Below are 19,229 nucleotides of genomic sequence, written 5' to 3' on the forward strand. Positions count from 1 at the left end.
CTGAGCCAACATTATCTTTGGTTCCTAGACCATGAGAATGGATTTTATCCTAGCATCCAGTGTGGTCCCTGCTTATATAAATCATATCATACATTCAACTAAGCAGAATCCTACAACAACTTTCTTTACAACTAGAATAAAACCAAACCTCCTTACCATTGACTACAAAAACCTATATGTTCTGGCCCCTGCTTACCTCTTCAACTAATTTTTCTACCATGGTCACCCATGCCCAGTCAGTTTCTTGAGTACATTATGCAAATTTCTACCTCTAAGTTCTTGAACATACTATTTATTTGACTAGAATACTCTTCCTCCAATTTTCTTATTGCTTTTTCCTATGCATTTTTAAGTCTCTGTTCAAAAATCTCATTCTGAAAAAGTATTTCCCAAGCACCCTGTCTAAAAGTCTTCCAAAAACACACCCTCAAATCCAATACCTCATCTCTCTCCATATTCTGATGCTGCTTCATTTTTCTTTGGAAAATGTATTCTTTTCAGAAATTATACACACACACACACACACACACACACAGAAAGAGAATGTCCCAAATCCCTAATCCAGAGGTTTTTCCACTGAACTCTCTCTTGGTGGGCTTCTGTAAATTCCAGGACCATAACATCAAAGGAATTTTATGTGTATATATGATATTGGAGACGTGAAGGAAGGAACATGGGACAAAAGCTTTGCACAGCTGAGGGCAATAAAGTAGAGCTTGTTAACTTTTGAAAAACATATAATAATTTTCCCAGCAGAGCCTCAAAGTGCTATGAAAGTTTCATGGTGTATGACATCTGAAGATACTTAAGAATATTATCAGCCCACTGAGGGCTCTACCAGCCAGTAGTTCCTCGGCTCCTTCAGTTTTGGGTATTATCAATTTCCTGGAACAGAACCTTTAAGTAAGTTTCCTTTATTCGTCTATGTAGCACATTCTGATTTGCCTTTATGTTGATCTCTGCATATTTTGCTTTAATTATGAACACCAAATAATTTTGAGTTTGGCAAACAAATTAGAATATAACTAATGGCTGTTTAATATATTTTAAATAGCACTGCATAGGTGAAAGTTCTTGAAAGCCTACATTTAAAAGTATCGTTTGCAACCTAAAATGTATATCAATGGGTACAACTAACAGAGAAATAAAATTATCCTACTGTATTGCCTTAAATAAGTTTAAAGAAGCTGAATTAATTATTTTCTTCTTGCTAAACATATATTTCACTTTTAAAGTTTCATCGATTTAAATAAAATTAAACATAATGTGAATCATTCTTTTCTCTCCTATATCATGTATATCTATATTGGTACCTGCATCTATATCTCCTTATTTTTCAAGAGCTTTCAGTTCTAAACAAACATAAAATGGAAAGATAGTTAAATTATAGTAGCAAAGAAAATTGATGAAGTTTAGAAAACAATATATCAGGGTCATACTTTTTTTTCCTTTTGAGGCTATATTATTATTATTATCATTATCATTATTATTATTATTGAATAATTGGTTCCTAGTATTTCCTCTATTTGGAAAAGAAATGCTATTTCATTAGTATGAAAATAAATGTTGCATATGTAAGTGATATCATATGATATTTGTCTTTCTCTGTCTGACTTACTTCACTTAGACGATAATCTCTAGGTCCATCTATGGCAATGTTGCAAATGGCATTATTTCATTATTTTTTATGGCTGAGTAATATTCCATTGTATACATATATACCACATCATTATCCATTCATCTGTGGATAGACTTGTGGAATATAAAAAAATGATACAAATTAACTTATTTACAAAACAGGAATAGACTCACAAAGTAGGAATAGACTCACAGACATAGAAAACAAATTTATGATTACTAAAAGGGATAGTGGGGTGGAGGGGGTGATACATTAAGAATTGGGGGACTTCCCTGGTGGTGCAGTGGTTAAGAACCCGCCTGCCAATGCAGGGGACACAGGTTCGAGCCCTGGTCCAGGAAGATCCCACATGTCACGGAGCAACTAAGCCCAGGCGCCACAACTACTGAGCCTGCGCTCTAGAGCCTGCGAGCCACAACTACTGAGCCTGTGTGGCACGCCTACCAAAGCCCATGTGCCTAGAGCCCATGCTCTGCAATGAGAAGCCACCACAATGAGAAGCCCGCGCACTGCAATGAAGAGTAGCGCCCGCTCGCTGCAACTAGAGAAAGCCCGCGCACAGCAACGAAGACCCAACGAAGCCAAAGATAAATTAAATAAATTAATTAATTAAAAAAAAAAATTTGGGATTAACATATACGCACTACTATACGTGAAATAGGTAAGCAACAAGGACCTACTGCGTAGTGTAGGGAAATATACTCAATATCTTGTAATAACCTATAATGGAAAAGAATCTGAAAAAGAACATATATATATCTGAATCACTTTGCTGTGCACTTGAAACTAACAACATTATAAATTAACTATACTTCAATAAAAATAAATAAATAAATAAATGTTGCATGTCACATTTAGATGCACAATGTTTGAAAATATCTGAATGAGAAAAAGAGAACTAGAAAAACTACCTGGAAAATAGTAAATATATGTCAAACTATAGCAAGATTAATATGTGGAAATAAAGTTTATTTCTCTCTCTCTCTCTCTCTCTCTCTCTATATATATATATATATATATACATATATATAGATAGATAGATATCTTTCTTCCTCATTTTATTTACATATTTTTAAACTAAACTTAGAGTGGTTACAGAAGTCAGCTGCTGATTAAATTGTACCTCTCACCCAACCTCAGGTGAAACAAGACACCATTTTCTATCGATAATGAATTGCATGGGCTTTTTAAAATTCCTGAATCTTTGTACATTTCATACATATTCTACATGTTCATACATATTCCAACATTAGAATAGAAACTCATATTTTTCAATATAACTAATACCACCTGGATAAAAGTTTAATATTTAAAGCTTAATTAAACATGAAAACGATAAGAGATAACAGAATACTCATTTGTGATCACTTTTAATTATCTTAGTTCATCAAATGTACCAGTTTATTATAAACTAATCAGACTGACCATGTTAACAATATGTAATTATTTCATGTTTTATAATAGTTAAATAAATTTAAGAGAAAGTTGAAGAAATCTTTTTGCTATTAGAGTCAAAAGTTGTTATATTGTTATAAAATTAACAAATAATATAAGCAAAATTTGTAGTAATTATCATTTTTAATGTTCCACAGACACACAAAATGATATTACAACCAAGGACATTTCATGGTAGACAAGAAACTTAATTATAATTTAAACATGTTTAGTGATAGATGAAAACACATCAATTATTGTGAAAGGTGACTTTTGATCCAAAGCATTTCTTAACTATTAGTGATTGTCAAAGAAGCATTAATTTATGCCCAGAATTCAGAATTCTAAATCATTGTTATATTGCACAATATATGAGAAATCAAGAAAAACAAATAAATTAATGGAGCTGGAACAATGACTAAATCTAAATGAGTAGCCAAGAGAATCCTAATTCTGGAAGTCTTTTCAAAGGAACCAGAAATCTGAAATCCAGATGTTAGGGACATAATTCAAATTTACTGAGTGTCCAGGGCACTGTGCTGAGGACTTTCTCTTTCTTTTACAATTTAATAGGTCTACCACTGCCAGAGATCATTACTCTTACTATCAGAGTAGTTAACCAACCAAGAATCTGGATAATTAAACTTTCTCTGATTTGCAAGAAAAGCCAGGACGCAGACCCAGGCCTGTATGTCTGTAAAAACTGAGTCCTATACATACTAAATTCTTTCCCTAAGGGCTTCTTGGCAAAGCCACAGATGCAGATTCACACACTCATGGACTTTTGTGTATGTCATACACATTTATATAGTCCCAATATTTGTTGAGATATTCCAGAGGTATAGTAGAGGTAGGTCGGTTTACTTGGAGGAAAAGTAATCAAACCAAAACAACAATAACAATAGCAGTAACAACAAAACAATTTGGGGAGAAGTACTCTACTATCTTATGTATTTTACTTTATTAAATGGAATCATTAATTTCTGTATATCAACTTTCTTGGAAACAGATCCATCAGGATTCCTAATGTTTAAAGAAAGGAAAAGTAAAAGCAACAATAGCATTTTAGGTCTTTATTTACAAATTGTAGAAAGAAACTAAAAGCTGATGTGTTTCAACACATTGTCAACTAAAAATCAAACAGATTAAGATACAGAAAATGTAATGCATAATGCTTAAATATTGAGCAATTAGTTATAACTTTAATTTTTTTTTATTTTACAGACAAGAAAATAAAAGATCATACTTCTAGATTCAAAGCCAACTATGGAAGAATCTTGGCTAAAAACTTGCAAGGATTTGCTAAGTATAGTTTTATACCTGATACAAGTATACACATAAGGCAGCGTTTTGTAACAATAATTAAATTGTTTGTAATGAGCCATACACTATGGAGGTTGATAGTCTATAACTGAATTACATATTTAGATTTTTATGTACAGGTTCTTCCTGTGACTCTGGTATTAGGTTATACATTTACAAAACTACAATTGGAAGTTGATCCGATAAATCCACAAACCTGTTTTTTCAGAGCATCCATAATTAACTTTGATCTCAAACTAATTACTTTGCATTGCATGTGATTATGGAAGTATATTTGAAATATTTTTCTTGTCTCGGAACAAGTCATGAAGTAATTTGCAAAGAAATGGAAAACCCAACCGGTTCTCACAATTTTAGGTATCAAATGTCTACAACTGTCAAGATCCTTAGACACAAGCACGGATGTGCTTTGTTAGGTTGGTAGGGAGGTACTGATGCTCGCTCAGGCAGGTTGCCAGAGTGGCTCAGGCAATGTGCGTCCTCCCACTGAGTAAGGACCATAAGACACTCTCACAGGGCCTGCAATATTTCAAAGATGGGAGAGAAGAATTTTGAGATACCCTCCTCTGTTCACAAAACCTGCACATAAGATAAGCCACTTAATTTACTCATAAGAATATTAACATTCCAAGGATCTCAAAGGGTGAATGAAGCATGAAGCTTCCCCTGTCACTTATCTAGAGTTAAATGAAGGTGAGGACAAAAATTTCCCTTTCATTTTGATGGAGAAAAAAATACAACTGTTTTCCCTCCTTTTGTGCCTTCCTAACTTTCTGAATTCGACTGCTCCTGGAATTTGTAAGGGAGGAAAAATATCTTTTACTTCTACACTTCTAAGTTTACCCTTGGGCACCCTGTAAGAAAAGACATATTAACAAGTGAAAAGCACACAGATTTATTTAAAATAAGTGCTATGTGACACAGGAAACTTCATGAGGAAATGAGGACCTCCTAAGTAGTTAAACCTGATGGGTTTTAGGCTAGGTTTGATGAAGAGTGGCAAGTAGTGGGAAAATGCAATAGGACGAAAAGGGGTATGAGCTAAGTGTAGTAAACCGGGAGAAATGTAGCAAGGCCTGTTCATTCAGATTCCTATTGGTATCCCTTTGGTCTTGGAGATAAGAAAGTTCTTGTCCTCTGGGTATAAAGCACCTCTCACATGATGGTCTTATGACCTCCTTCCTGAGAGTAGAGTGGAAGAAGGTCAGAGAGTCATCCTTGAACTTGCTTTTTTTCTCTAATTCCTTCAGCTTAAATACTCAATATGCCAAGGTGTCATATTTTGGGGGCAGCATGCTCTGAACCTCTTCAAGATCTAAATCTCTAGGGGAACATTTCAAACTCATTGTCTAATGAGTACCACATACACAAATCTAATTGTTTTGAAACAAAGTAAAGCAATATAAGTGTTATAAAACAAGTAATAAAGATGGCTATATTGAATCCATATCATGCTTTCAGAACTGATGTAGATGATGAGAACAATGACTGTGAATTATACAACATGGCCTCACATCTTACCACCAGAGAATTCTAGATTATGTTGCATGGGTTTAGTTTTTATGTTTTCCTAGATTATCTTCTGCCATGATCTTAAAATTTTAAGAATGTCTGATCTTTTAAAATTTAAAACAGTTTCAGGTGTACAGCACAATAGTTCAACATCTGTATACACTACAGAGTAATCACCACCACAAGTCTAGTTACCATCCATCACCACAGAGTTGACCCCCTTCACCCACTTTGCCCACACCCCAACCCCCTAGCCCTCTGGTAACTGCTAATCTGTTCTCTGTACCTATGAATTTGATTTTGTTTTATTTTGTTTGTCAAGAACATCAGATCTTATAAACTAATAATACTTAATGTCTCCTAGGGATCACTCTATACAATTTAGAAAAATTTTAAGTAGATTTTCCTTTTAAGTATAAATATGAAATAAATTATTAGCATTGTGGGCAAAAGATCTTCCACATAAATATTTCATTGAGAAAGCCATGAATAAATATGTAAACACTTGTAAGAACACAGATTCTGAAAGTGCTTCATCTTTTTGTGCATTATATAAATTTTTCTCTTGATAATATGATCTAATAGGTTGTAATTACTCAACTAAGATTTATTTTGTTGCTACTAGTCTATGTAGAACTACATTTCATATCTTACAATTCAAAATGTTTCTTTCTTAGTAAAGAATTAATATTTCTATATATTTTGGCTTATAATAAGAAAGTTCAGAATTCTTATTTAAGTTGCCTGTCTAAAAAATGGAAACTTTTAAAAAGTCCTTTTTGAATTTAAAGATGGAAAGGCTGAAGTGTCTAGTGAAAAGTGCACATGCGTTAGAGTGAGACTAACAACAATTTGAATACTAAATAGTAGGACTGTGACACTGGAAAGGTCATCTCTGTAAGCCTCAGTTCCAACTGAGGCAGTGAAATTACATTAAACTGATTCTTCATGAAAAAATTATATGGCAACTAAATGTAAATCATATAGCATTATAAAATAAAACAGCTAAATCATACTTGATAAGTGAACTACTAAGTAACCATATAACTGATTATTGTCTTCATTGCTGTAATTTTTAATTTATTGTCACATATTGTTTCATAATATCAAATTGACTTTTTGTAGAAAATGAATGCTAAATTAAAGCAGACAAAATAGAGTTTAAGACTGACAGTTAAAGTACAAAGTACACTAAAATCATTTATGTTGGTCATGTTGAAGGAAAATGAAGTAAACATTGCAAAGATAATGAACATTACAAGATTTTAAAGAAGAAAAATTATTCTCTACTACTATAGACTGAAAGTGTTTGTTCCTCCAAAATGTGTATGTTGAAACCTAATTCCCAATGGATGGTATTTGGAGGTGGGGCTTTTGGGAGATGATTAGTCCAGGAGATGGAGCCCTGATGAATAGGATTTGTACCATTACAGGAGATTCTAGAAAGCTCTTTTTGCTGCTTCCTCCATATGAGGACAACAGTCTATAAACCAGGAAACTGGCTCTCACCAGATGCTGAATCTGCTAGTGCTTTGATCTTGGATTCCTCAATCTTCAGAACTGTGAGAAATAAATTTCAGTTGTTCATGAGCCACCTGGTCTATTGCATTCTGTTATAGCAGCAGAAAAAAATTAGAATAGCCATCATTCTGGTCACGTTGATTGACAATTAGCCAGCTTTCACATTCTCTCCTTCTCAAGGATCAAAACCTTTAGAAATTTGAAATGAAAAAAAATCAAGATAAAACTAATTCTTCATACAAGTGTCCTGGAAGTTGGGCTTCTCAGGTTCTTGATAATGACAAATGTTCAGTTTTCCTTTTCAATGAATTTAGCCTTGTAATATAGTTTCTTCTGAGTGTCACCAGATTTTCCTGTAATTGTTGTTTAGAACTCTTTCTTCCCAAAGATGCAGAGCCACTCTCCAGACATCTCTGTTCCTTGTTATTAGAGCCATTGTCTACCCAACAAAAGTGTACAAATGTGAACAAAGTTCAAAAGCCAATATATTTAGTATTAGTCTCTCCTGTTTTGAAGTTGTCATTTATCTAGAGACCATCCAAATAGTAAGAATGCCAGTGTATTTTCAGAATCCAATTAATTTCTGAAAATTTTATTGATATTTTTGATGAAACATTAATTTATAAAGAAGAATAAAAGTTTACTAATGTACAATGTTGTTTATACCTTTCCAGTTATTGACACGTAAGTGTTTGCTATTCCAGGAACATTTTTCCAGATATGAAAGCCCCAGTGAAAGTGAATTAATAAGAGTCAATTTTAAGATAATTTGTCCTGCATGTCCAAAATTATATTAATCAAGTTGGGGCAGATTCTGAAGTCCTATTTTTACGCCATTAAAGAACAGAGATCCCCAAGTGGATGGAATACTAGAGACTGACATATAAGGAAAACTGTTCTTTGGAAATGGTTGATAACAAATAACACACCCTAGTCCACCACACTGTAGTATGGCAGTAAATAGGTCCTATTCAAAAATAATTAGTTCAATTGTTTATGTTGCATTCCTTACCATTTATTAGATGAGATTTAAGATTGATGGTGCTTAATTTCACATATTTTAACTTATTTATGTTTTCTTAAAACTAAACCCAAGTCATTTAATATGTTAAGGGTCAAGATATGAGGACTTTGCAGCTCACAGCCCCTACATGCAAGCTGTGCTGTATCTCAAATGCTGTAGCCTCTTCTAGTCAGACAAACCTGAGGGAAAGAATGTTGGCTTTCATAAACTTTGGAAGAATATCTTTTTTGATATGTATCAGAATTGTCTGATATTAAATTTTTAAAAATTGTGGTATGTGTGCATAATTTTCAACATATTTAGCATTTGTATAAATAATCTTGGAGACAAAAAAAAAAAGATGTAGATTTACTCTTTGAATTCTGCTATAGAATATAATGGTTTCTCTAAAAATGCCTCAAATGTAACTTTTCTATATAACTGTCATTCAGCATTTAGAACTTTGAAATCAAACATGGGTATAGCCTAGGTCACCTCACCATGATTGCATTCTCTTGTCTTTAGGACCAATAAGGACATGGGAAATTTTGGGTTTTTTGTTTTGTTTTGTTTTGTTTGAGAAATGAAAAAACTGAAATCTTAAAACTAAAGGTCAAAGAAAAGCTCCCCTCAAGTGTGGAAGCATGTGGTGCTTCCTAGTATGGAAGGGGAAGGGAAGGGAGTGTGGAGATCGTTATAGCTGCTTCCAGCTGTCTGCAGCATTCCCTGACTTGAAAGCTGAAGTCTTGCAAGCATTTCAGAATAGAATGCATTTCTTTTTCAAGTCAGCAGTTCATAACAAATATCCATCTATAGCCTTTAGGCTGCATCTAAATTATTGACAAGTCTACTAACTTGCTGATCAAGCAGAGCTTTTCTGTTCCCTGACTTCTAGTATGCAAATGCTCAACTGCTCCTTCTTGAGAGTAAACACTTTTTTTAATTGCCTTTGATAATTCATCAGTAGACAATTAAAGAAGAAAAGAAATGAAAAAGACAGAAAAAAGGGAAATTACTTCTCAAAATCTCTGTGGGATGAATCACATAGCCAGATCTATTTACTTATTTATTTATTTTTCCCAAACAAAAGACAGAGCTGGTAGTTACAGATTTCCTTTCTGGGTATAAAACTGTAGAAAGAATCATTTGGAAATAGCAATAAAATTATATACTTTTAAATGATGAGATGGAAGTTTTAGAGATAAACTGGGTAATAGAGCTTATTTCAGGTACTCATAATAATTAATATTTTCTCAAATATATTGTCTTAATAAGGCAAATCACATGTTAATCCAGTGTTCTAGATTCAGCATTAGTATTATTTGGGCATGCAGCCAATTAGCCACTACTGTATGACCAAGGAACTACAGGCTTAATAATATCTGACAAGTTTTTAAAGATACAGCATGTCAAAGAGGTTTGGAAGATAGAATAACCCCTATTCTCTAGTTATTGGATGTCAGTCAAGAAGAGGATGGGAAGAGGAGAAATCATTGCATTAGTATTTCTGTTGCATTCTCTCTACTTCAAGGTTTATCAAAGTTGGCATTAGAGACTTTTGAGCCTCATAACTCTTGGTTGTGGTGGGCTGTCTTATGCTTTATAATTTGTTCCACATCATCCTTAGCTTCAACTCTCTGAAGGCCAGTAGCATCCCTCCCCAGGTGGTGACAACCAAAAATGTCTCAGATATTTTCAGACATTGCCAGATGTCCCCTGGGCAGGGTTGGGGGAATCAAAATTGCCCCCAGGTGAGAGTCATTGCTTTAGTGAGTGGAAACCTAATTGCCAATACTAGGTGAAAGTAGAAAACAACAGTTGCATGTCCCTAAATTACAGAACATACTGATTCTGTAATCCATTGACTAACAGACTGTAAAATAAAATTATTTTTAGAGTCTGAGTATGAAATATAAATAATCAAATTATAATCAATCACAGGACTTTTGAGCCAACTCTCAATTAAACAGGAATCATATATATAGATGAAATACATAAATGATCTCCACATTTTATTTTTGTTATTTGCCATCAATTACTGCCAAATGATTTTAATTGGAGCTCTCTTATCTTTATTATTCATTTTCTTACTGAAGTGCTTATGGAAGTGCCTGAAAGACTCAGTAGGAAAAGCCAGGATAATCCTTGAAGTAGATTCTTTAGTCAGTGAATGGTGGGCAGTTGCTTATGGTTTGAAATTTTCCATGAATTTTATTACACTTGTTATTGAGCAAATATAATTGACAACCTAAGAGGTAGCTGGTTAGGTTGCTTAATTAACACAGGGCTAAGTCCCATATTGATTGATAATTTTAAAAAAATTTTCTCCAATTTATTCATTTGTAAAAGATAATTAAATCTCTAAATATCTCTAAAAATAGTATTCTTAACATTTATTTTATGAACTCAAAGAGAACTATGGTAGGGCTTCAAGAAATTTAAAGTTACTTATAAGTTGGTATACTGTATAAACTTTCTATGGGTTTAGGCAGAAACGTCTTATATGTGGTGAAGATACAAGATGGAAAAAGTTACTTTTGTTAGATTCTCAGAGCAATATGTAATGCCCCAAATTCAGAAACTCTTACAGGACTGCTGATTTTGTTTTTATGCAAGATCAAGATATGGCTATGTAGGAGAGTGGGGCAGAAAGATTTTATTCTGTTATTTTGGTTTTATATGATTTAAAATACTATAATTACAAAAAGAAAAAAATGAAGTTAATAGTTTGGATGATTTCAACTTGTCTTAAGCATCCAGCCATGAGATTAATTGAAGACTTGTTATTTCAGTATTCTTTAAACATAACTTCTTACACGATTTTGCCTCAATGTCTAAAAAGTAATACATTAACAAGCACATTAAAATGTTGTATACCCTTCTATCATTCCTGCAAGATTTGTATTTAATTCCATCTCGATATTTTATGGCCTGTAGGGTATTTGAGGTCCTTGTTGCAAAGTCCCACTCTTTTCACTGACGTAAACGTCACTTGCAAACCTTTCTCTAACTTTTCCAATGAGATATTATTTTTCACAGGTTTAGAAACTCAGGTCTCCTTGAGTGCCACGGCTAGTAATTTAGAGTACTTACCTGAAATAGGCAGTCACTCACATGTTGCTTACTTTTTCACTCTTTCCTTTTAACACTATGACAATTTTCTTAATGCTCATCATTTATGTCTGATATTTTGTTCACATTCTTTTCTCTAACATAATAAAATTTTCAGAAGTACCTGCCATCATATGTGTCTCCAACCAACTTTTATAATCTTATCTCCAGCTACTTCCAATCACACTGTCCTTGAATAGGTATATGTTTTCATTTTCCTGAGTTTTTCACATATTGTATCTTCTGGCAACTATAATCTCTTTCTCAGGGATGGTATTAAATACCACCTTCTCTACACAGAGTGAGTTACTCTTTCCTGATAGCCCCACAGCCTCACCATTGTGCTTCTATTATATAACTCAATGAGGGGATCTTCTTACTAACTTTTCTAAAGTAGATACCATACCGAAATCATTTCTCCATGCTTAATCTGCAAAACACAATCCGGCACATACAGAGTCCTCATTAAATTTTAAATCAATGCCAGAATGAATAAATAACTATGGAAGTGGCTGCTAAAGTCACACAGAGGATATTTTCTGGGTGTTTAACTTACTCCTAAAAAGTAATAAAGAATCATTGTGATTAATGATATGAGTTAATCTTACCTGGGTGATTTGGGAGGTAGCTGCCAAGAAACTGAAGTCTGACTCAATAAAGAGAGCAAGGCAGAAAAATCAAACTGGAGGTTATAGCGAAAATCCAGGCAAAATATGAAAAATCGAATTAGTTCAATGACAGTAGCAATAAAAAAAGGGAATAGAAAATAGTGTGGATTTTTATTCCCATAATCTAGAAAGAGTGTAGTGTACATAAGAGTTAATTAATATATCCAGTTATTGCAAATGGTGATTAAAATCACAATTTTATCTATCTATACATTTATAGTTTAATAAAAGCCAAGTCAGGTGCTAAATTAAATGGGTTACATACTTCATCTCATTTACTCTCTAAGCAATTTTATGTAGCAGGCATCAGTAATCTTATTTTATAAATAAATAAACTAATATTTGTAGGTGAAAAGCTAATCAATGTTAGAACTGAAATTTAAAAGCAAATCTGTCTCTTCATCTGAAATACCTCTCGTGAGACATTTAGTAAGTTTTAAAAAAAGGAAATTGGACTTTGATTAGACATGAATAATGTTCAGAAAACAGATAATTTCCTGTTTTCTTAATCACCTGTTGCTATAGAATATCTCCTCTAAATCATCATTTCTTTTTTTCTTTTTTTTTTTTTTAAATCATCATTTCTTCTCTCACCCAGATCACATTTTTATACTCTAGTATTTCTGATGACTCTTGAACTTGCTATTTTCACTTTATTGGGAAACTGTAGTTCATTTAGAGTAATATTTCTCTAGGCCTGATGAATGAGCAAAGCACTAAAATTTAAGTGATAATGGTGGTGATTCACAGATGTTTGGAATTCAGGAAGCATATGAAATATATTGTATGAAAATTAGAAACAAGATGAAATACACAAAGGAAAATGCCCATATAAAGTATGATAATAATATAAGTTAAGATAATGTAAGTGAAAAACCACTAACTAACCATATGTATAATAATGAATATTAAGTCTGTGGCTACTATCAATTATAAGCCAATAATAGGGTGAATATATATCCCAGTTAGTTGAAGACAGTCCCTTTTTATGCCTGTTGTACTTTTGTGTTTTGTTCAGCTGAAACTTTGTACAAAATTTTTCAGTTTTTAATGAGGTGTTATTATTAAGTTGCATTAATATAATCCACCTGGATTTGAGAATCTCCCCTTTAAAGACAGTTTTCACGATGCTAACTATTAAGAGAAAGCTTCTTAGATGAGTTCAGTTAAAAAGCATTAACTCATTCTGGTCTATAATGTGAGTGGGAGCAGGTTTTAAACATAGCTGCCTCTACCCATCACTTGATGTATCAGCCCATTATGCATGGACCCACGCTGCAGTCTGTGAGTTGCATGAAGTTATCAGGCCACAGTAAATGGTTAGTTGGGAAACAGGATAAAGTATAGATTTGCTGTATATAAAATGTGTGTGGGAAATAGAAGCTGAGTAGTTCAGTTGTTCAGTATACAGAGGGAAGTCTAAATGTCTTGTATGGTGATTTAATCATTTATTATATGGTGTTAATCTATATCTATTTTTATAGTAACTTTTAAAATTTTGTAATAAAATATTTTTGACAGCACAGCAATAAACTGAAAAAGAAATGAAAGGGGATAGCATGTTTAATAAAAAACTGCCATTCGAATTTCTATTTCTGAAAGTTGATGCCATGTAGCCTACATCATACAGATATCAGAATATCACAGACCACATGAAAAACAGACATCTGCTGAAGTTGCTTCAACATTTACCTCACAATTTATCACTTATAGTAAAAAGGCTGTGCAGAGCACAATAATTTAACATGTGAACTTGAAGAGAGTGCATTTATATATCACCATGTGAAGCATGGTTTTTCATGTAGATCAAATGAGCTCACTTATTTTCAATTCACAATTAAAAGATTTGTTTATTCATTTATTTGTTTGTGTGTGTGTGTGTGCAGGTATTAAAAAAATAGATGTTAATGTGCTAGCTGTGTTACCAGAAGAACACTTCAAAGAGTTAAATTATACAAGGTTTACATCAATGTCATCAGAATATTCAAATGGAAAATCAGAGTTGTTTTTCTTCCTGATGAGGATTTCATTTTTCTCATCTAATTCATGGAGTGAAAATAAAGCTTTCAAAAGTTCACTCTATTGTAAATACAATCTCATAATATTATGAGTGTCATTGTAAATATAGTTAAAAGTCCAAAGTGGAAAATACAATTATTTCTTTGAGGTTGATAAGGCAAATATGAGTTTTAGAAGACCACGTTATTTTTCTAAAAACAGTATTCTTACTAAACGCATGTATGGGACAAATATATACTTGGAATTTGTTTCGGTATACACACAAAATTGTGCTCAAACAAGATGCACAATCTTACCAGTTTAACAGAAGCAGAAATTGCCTGAAAAGTATAGATATTTTTATATGTAAACAGAATAAGTGAATCACAAACCTTTTTAATAATTTTGAATATTTAAAAGTACTTCAGCTGGTATTCTTTTTTGCCTTGTCACTTGTAATCCACTAAATTTTAGAACTGAGCTTTTGAAGAACTACACTGCAAATTAACTTTAGAGTAGTAAAGAATTGTAAGACAATTCTCCATTGGTCTCTTGCATTTTGCTAAGGAGAGACGGATTGCCATTTGTTCCAGAGGTTCTATTCAAGGATATTTTTATAGCAAATAGCGTTGCAAGGTAGAGATAGTGTCTTTCTCTAAGCAGAGGGAAGGCTTGTATACTGCCCGTTATAAAAGGTTCAGCTTCGATAAACTCAAGCTTCATCTCTTGTAATTCAACCCACTGTAAACGGCTGTCATCTGTTCTTTTTATGTTGTCTTGTGGGAATTGGGATTTGGAGATCAGTTGAAAAGATGGTGCTCTGGCTACTGCTCTTGCTGTAAGCTGACATATTTGCACATTTTAATAGGAAGATAGATTTGAGAACAACCTTCATTAGAATGTATTCTGAGTTACCAGTCATCTCAGTTAAAGATATTACGTCAATAGAGAAAAGTCAGTTAAAGAGAAAAGTACCTTCAATTCAGTTAAGCATATATAAAAATTTAAATAAGATTGCAAGATATTTGTTAAAAACAACCTTAAAATAATAAGAACATATATTTTAAATTCTCAAAAAATAAGAGTAACATATATTAGACATTTAAGGCTGAAATTGATTAAAATACTTGAATATGTATCAAAACTGTCTACTCTGGTTATGTTTATATTAATCTGCAAATGATCAACATAAAAACTGTAACTGCCAGCATAGATAGATATCTGTATATAGATATGCATGTATATATGTATATAGATATGCATATATGTGTCATAGAATACTTTTATGTATGCCCCAAAGAGACACATTGGAACACATATAGAAGAGCATAAAGCAGGTCACCACATCTTATCCTGCAATTTATCCTTTTATTTATAGCAAGAGTATGTGATGGCCATGGTGAAGATGATGACATAGTCATAATTTAAATATATCTAGAATATGTCCAAAGTGTTATGTGATCAGACTTAGGTGCAATTAAATTTAAAAAGTACTGGTAATATTTTTATAAAGTATTTTTAAGTCAACAGCTAATTGCATTTGGGTCTTCTCAGTTACACTGTATAAATGAGTCTCAAATCGTCAGATAAATCACACCAAATAATTTTAGTAAATCATCAGTTATGCTTCATACAAATTTCAGAGTTGATTTTTTTTAAACTATGATTTTTAGTTGACTTGTGCTTGAATATTATCCACTATCTAAATCTTTAGATGTGTTGAATAATTGATATGCTCTCATATATGATGTTATTTGAATAACATACAAACAGACCCTATGCTAAATTACAAATTTATGTTAATCTCCCTTTCTCTATATGTAGATCATATTGACAGTTTAATATTTAACAAATTGTTTTATCAATGATATCAAAAGAAGTCACACTTCTTTTAACACAGTTATCTAAATCAAAAAATAACCATCGTTTTACACAAAGGTAAAAAGTTATTGATAAGTTACCAACTATAGTTTCACTGATAATGTTTTTTAAAAAAGGATCAAATTAATTTCTGGGAAAAATGCAATCACAATTCCAATTTCCACTAACTAAGGACACTAAATGTAAAACTGTGTTTATTTAACACATTAAACAAAAACTTAAAGAAAAGCAAAGAAATTTTTAATCTGATGAAATAAGTGGGATTACAAAAAGCATTATCCATTATAATAAATCATGTTTCCTAGAGTCAACTTTGTTCCTATTGTCTCAGAATGACAAGTCAGTTAATCATATACAGCTACAAACTGCTGTCAGCTGTCAACTTTCATATTGAATATTTTCAACATTCTTATTAAATATTTCATTTAATATTTAATTAAAAAATTAATATAATAATATTTTATATTAAGTACTTTCAATAGATATTAAACAATACAGACAAGTATACTTTTAGAAATTTAATTATAAATTACCCATTTAGAATTTGGAATTTCAACACCAATAAGAATAATTCGTTTTAAAATCTAACCGTAGTTCACCAAAGGATACACAGTGAAACAGTTATACATGATCTCCAGCAAAAACATATCATAATGTTATTTTCAGTGTCAGAAGCAATTTTCCATATCTGGTGGAGAAAAATAGAGGTACACTGTTCTATACATTTTGAATTACTCACTTTTGTGTGACTAGGGTACATGGCCCAGGATATAAAGAGGAAACTAGAGTATTTAATTTTTTAAAAGACTGATTTGAAGTAAAGTGCATTATGTAATTGAGGGCATGCATTTGGAGATGTAAAATTTGAAATCACTTTTTATAAACATTTTTTGTGAACGTAGATACTTCTAAAACAAGATTCATGGTGTGTGATTTTTTAAAAGACTACAGGATGTTTATAATACTTGTACTTGCTAAAGGCATAAATCACTCCTGACAAATGTAACCATATGTAGATGTTATTCCACTTAGCCTAATGATATCCAGAGAAACCAAGGTACAGACTACATGAACTTTTAGCTCCTTGAAGCAAGGATTTTCAAAAAAGAGAATATTTTAAAGTAACAGGAAGTAAACTTAAATAGGTAATTGCATTAAAAGTAAATTGGATGATTTAATGTTATAATTTACTGTACGGGTAAAACTATGATGAACATGAGGTAAATAATAAAATCCATGTGCCTACTTATAGTAGATTCAGACTATTGGCCAATAGGGAGCGAGTTAAAGGTAGAAATATTCACTGGCTTGTTTTCAATGCTGGATAATTATGATTTTTTTCTTATCTAAGAAAGTCTCTGTAGGTACATATAGTATACAGTAGGAAATGCCATGGTCAGTCAAAAATAATATAATCCATTAAAAATTATATGCTAAGAAAATATTTTAAATGAGTCTATACTTTATATTAAAAAGTGCATTAGGGCTTCCCTGGTGGCGCAGTGGTTGAGAATCTGCCTGCCAATGCAGGGGACGCGGGTTCGAGCCCTGGTCTGGGAGGATCCCACATGCCGCGGAGCGACTACGCCCGTGAGCCACAATTACTGAGCCTGCGCGTCTGGAGCCTGTGCTCCGCAACAAGAGAGGCCACGATAGTGAGAGGCCCGCGCACAGCGATGAAGAGTGACCCCCACTTGCCGCAACTAGAGAAAGCCCTCGCACAGAAACGAAGACCCAACACAGCCATAAATAAATAAATAAATAGAACTAAAGTTTAAAAAAAAAAAAAGTGCATTAATGGTTGCAGTGAATTGAGGATTCCTCAATGTATCAGTTACAACTAACAAATAATGTAGCTCCAAGTGGTGAAAAAGATGGACAATGACGAGGATGTTACCTGACTTGTATAAAATATTTTTATTAGTACATAATAAATATAATAATAGCTTTCAAGATAGAGCCTGATATCAGCCAGTGGCATAGAAAGTTGAGCAGGTATTGGAACTTTTTGAGAAGGACCAGGCAATCCTGCCATGTGTGTGTATACATTCTTCTGATCCTCTCCTTAAAAAAAGCTGGAGCCATTTACCAGGTTAATGTTCATTAGGCAAAAGAAAATACCCAGAAAATCTGAGTACCACTGGATATGATATCTGAATAGACATTAATAAGAGGAAATCTAGAAAATATTATTGTCCCCAATTAGAGAGAGGAATTACGAAGGCTAGATACAAAATAGTGTTCTATTTCACATACATCTCACACTGTGTCTGAAAGGTGTTTGGAGATCAATTCAAGTACAGTTTCCCCCCTTAGTTTGTAACTAGGGTTGATATGCTCATTAGTTGCCCACCCGCTCTTATTGGTCTCCTGACCTGTGGACTAAAAGCCATGAAGGGAACTTCCTAGTGGCTAATTTCTGCTCCCTAGTCAATATCGCAAATCAGAAGCAGTATGGTACCGTAGCAGACATTGCAATAATGAGCAACAACATCGAAGACTTAAAAGATGCTGAGATGTTAGTCCCCATTACATCTTCTCTCTATTAATGTATTACTATTTAAAAAGCAGAATCAGTCATGTTATAAAACAAATCATACATTTACTCTACTTTTCTAGGGTACAGAGCAAGTGAGAGCTCTGCAGCAGCTCCAGGATACAAGCATTCTTCTCTGTGATCTAGTGATGTCAGAGGTATCTGTGATGGATGAATGTGCTGTTTGGTGTATCTGTGAAGCCTCAGTAGGAGAAATGCTATGTAGATCCTTAAGTTATAAAAGCATGTCCATGCCTTCTGGAGCAGAGAATTGGTCTCAGTTTGAAAATGAAGTCCCTGGCATAATACCAGTCTTTGGAAGAGAATAACACTGGCCTGTGGACACCAAGTGACTGTGCAATCAAACCTTCCTATCATGAGCTGATTAACATAAAACCCACTGAATCATAAGTTATCCAGGTGCAGCAGTAATCCACTGTATGATGAAAATGTCAAAAAGAGGATCGGGCACAATCAACTCCAAAAAGCACAACTAAATTACATGAACATTTGGCACTGATTCCTTGACAAATATTCCTGTTGGACAAATACCTCTCTTTCAGACATATGGATTATGTGGAAATTACCTTTAACTGCATAATC

This window comes from Balaenoptera acutorostrata, chromosome 18, assembly GCF_949987535.1.
Source record: "Balaenoptera acutorostrata chromosome 18, mBalAcu1.1, whole genome shotgun sequence".
Taxonomy (NCBI): Eukaryota; Metazoa; Chordata; class Mammalia; order Artiodactyla; family Balaenopteridae; genus Balaenoptera; species Balaenoptera acutorostrata.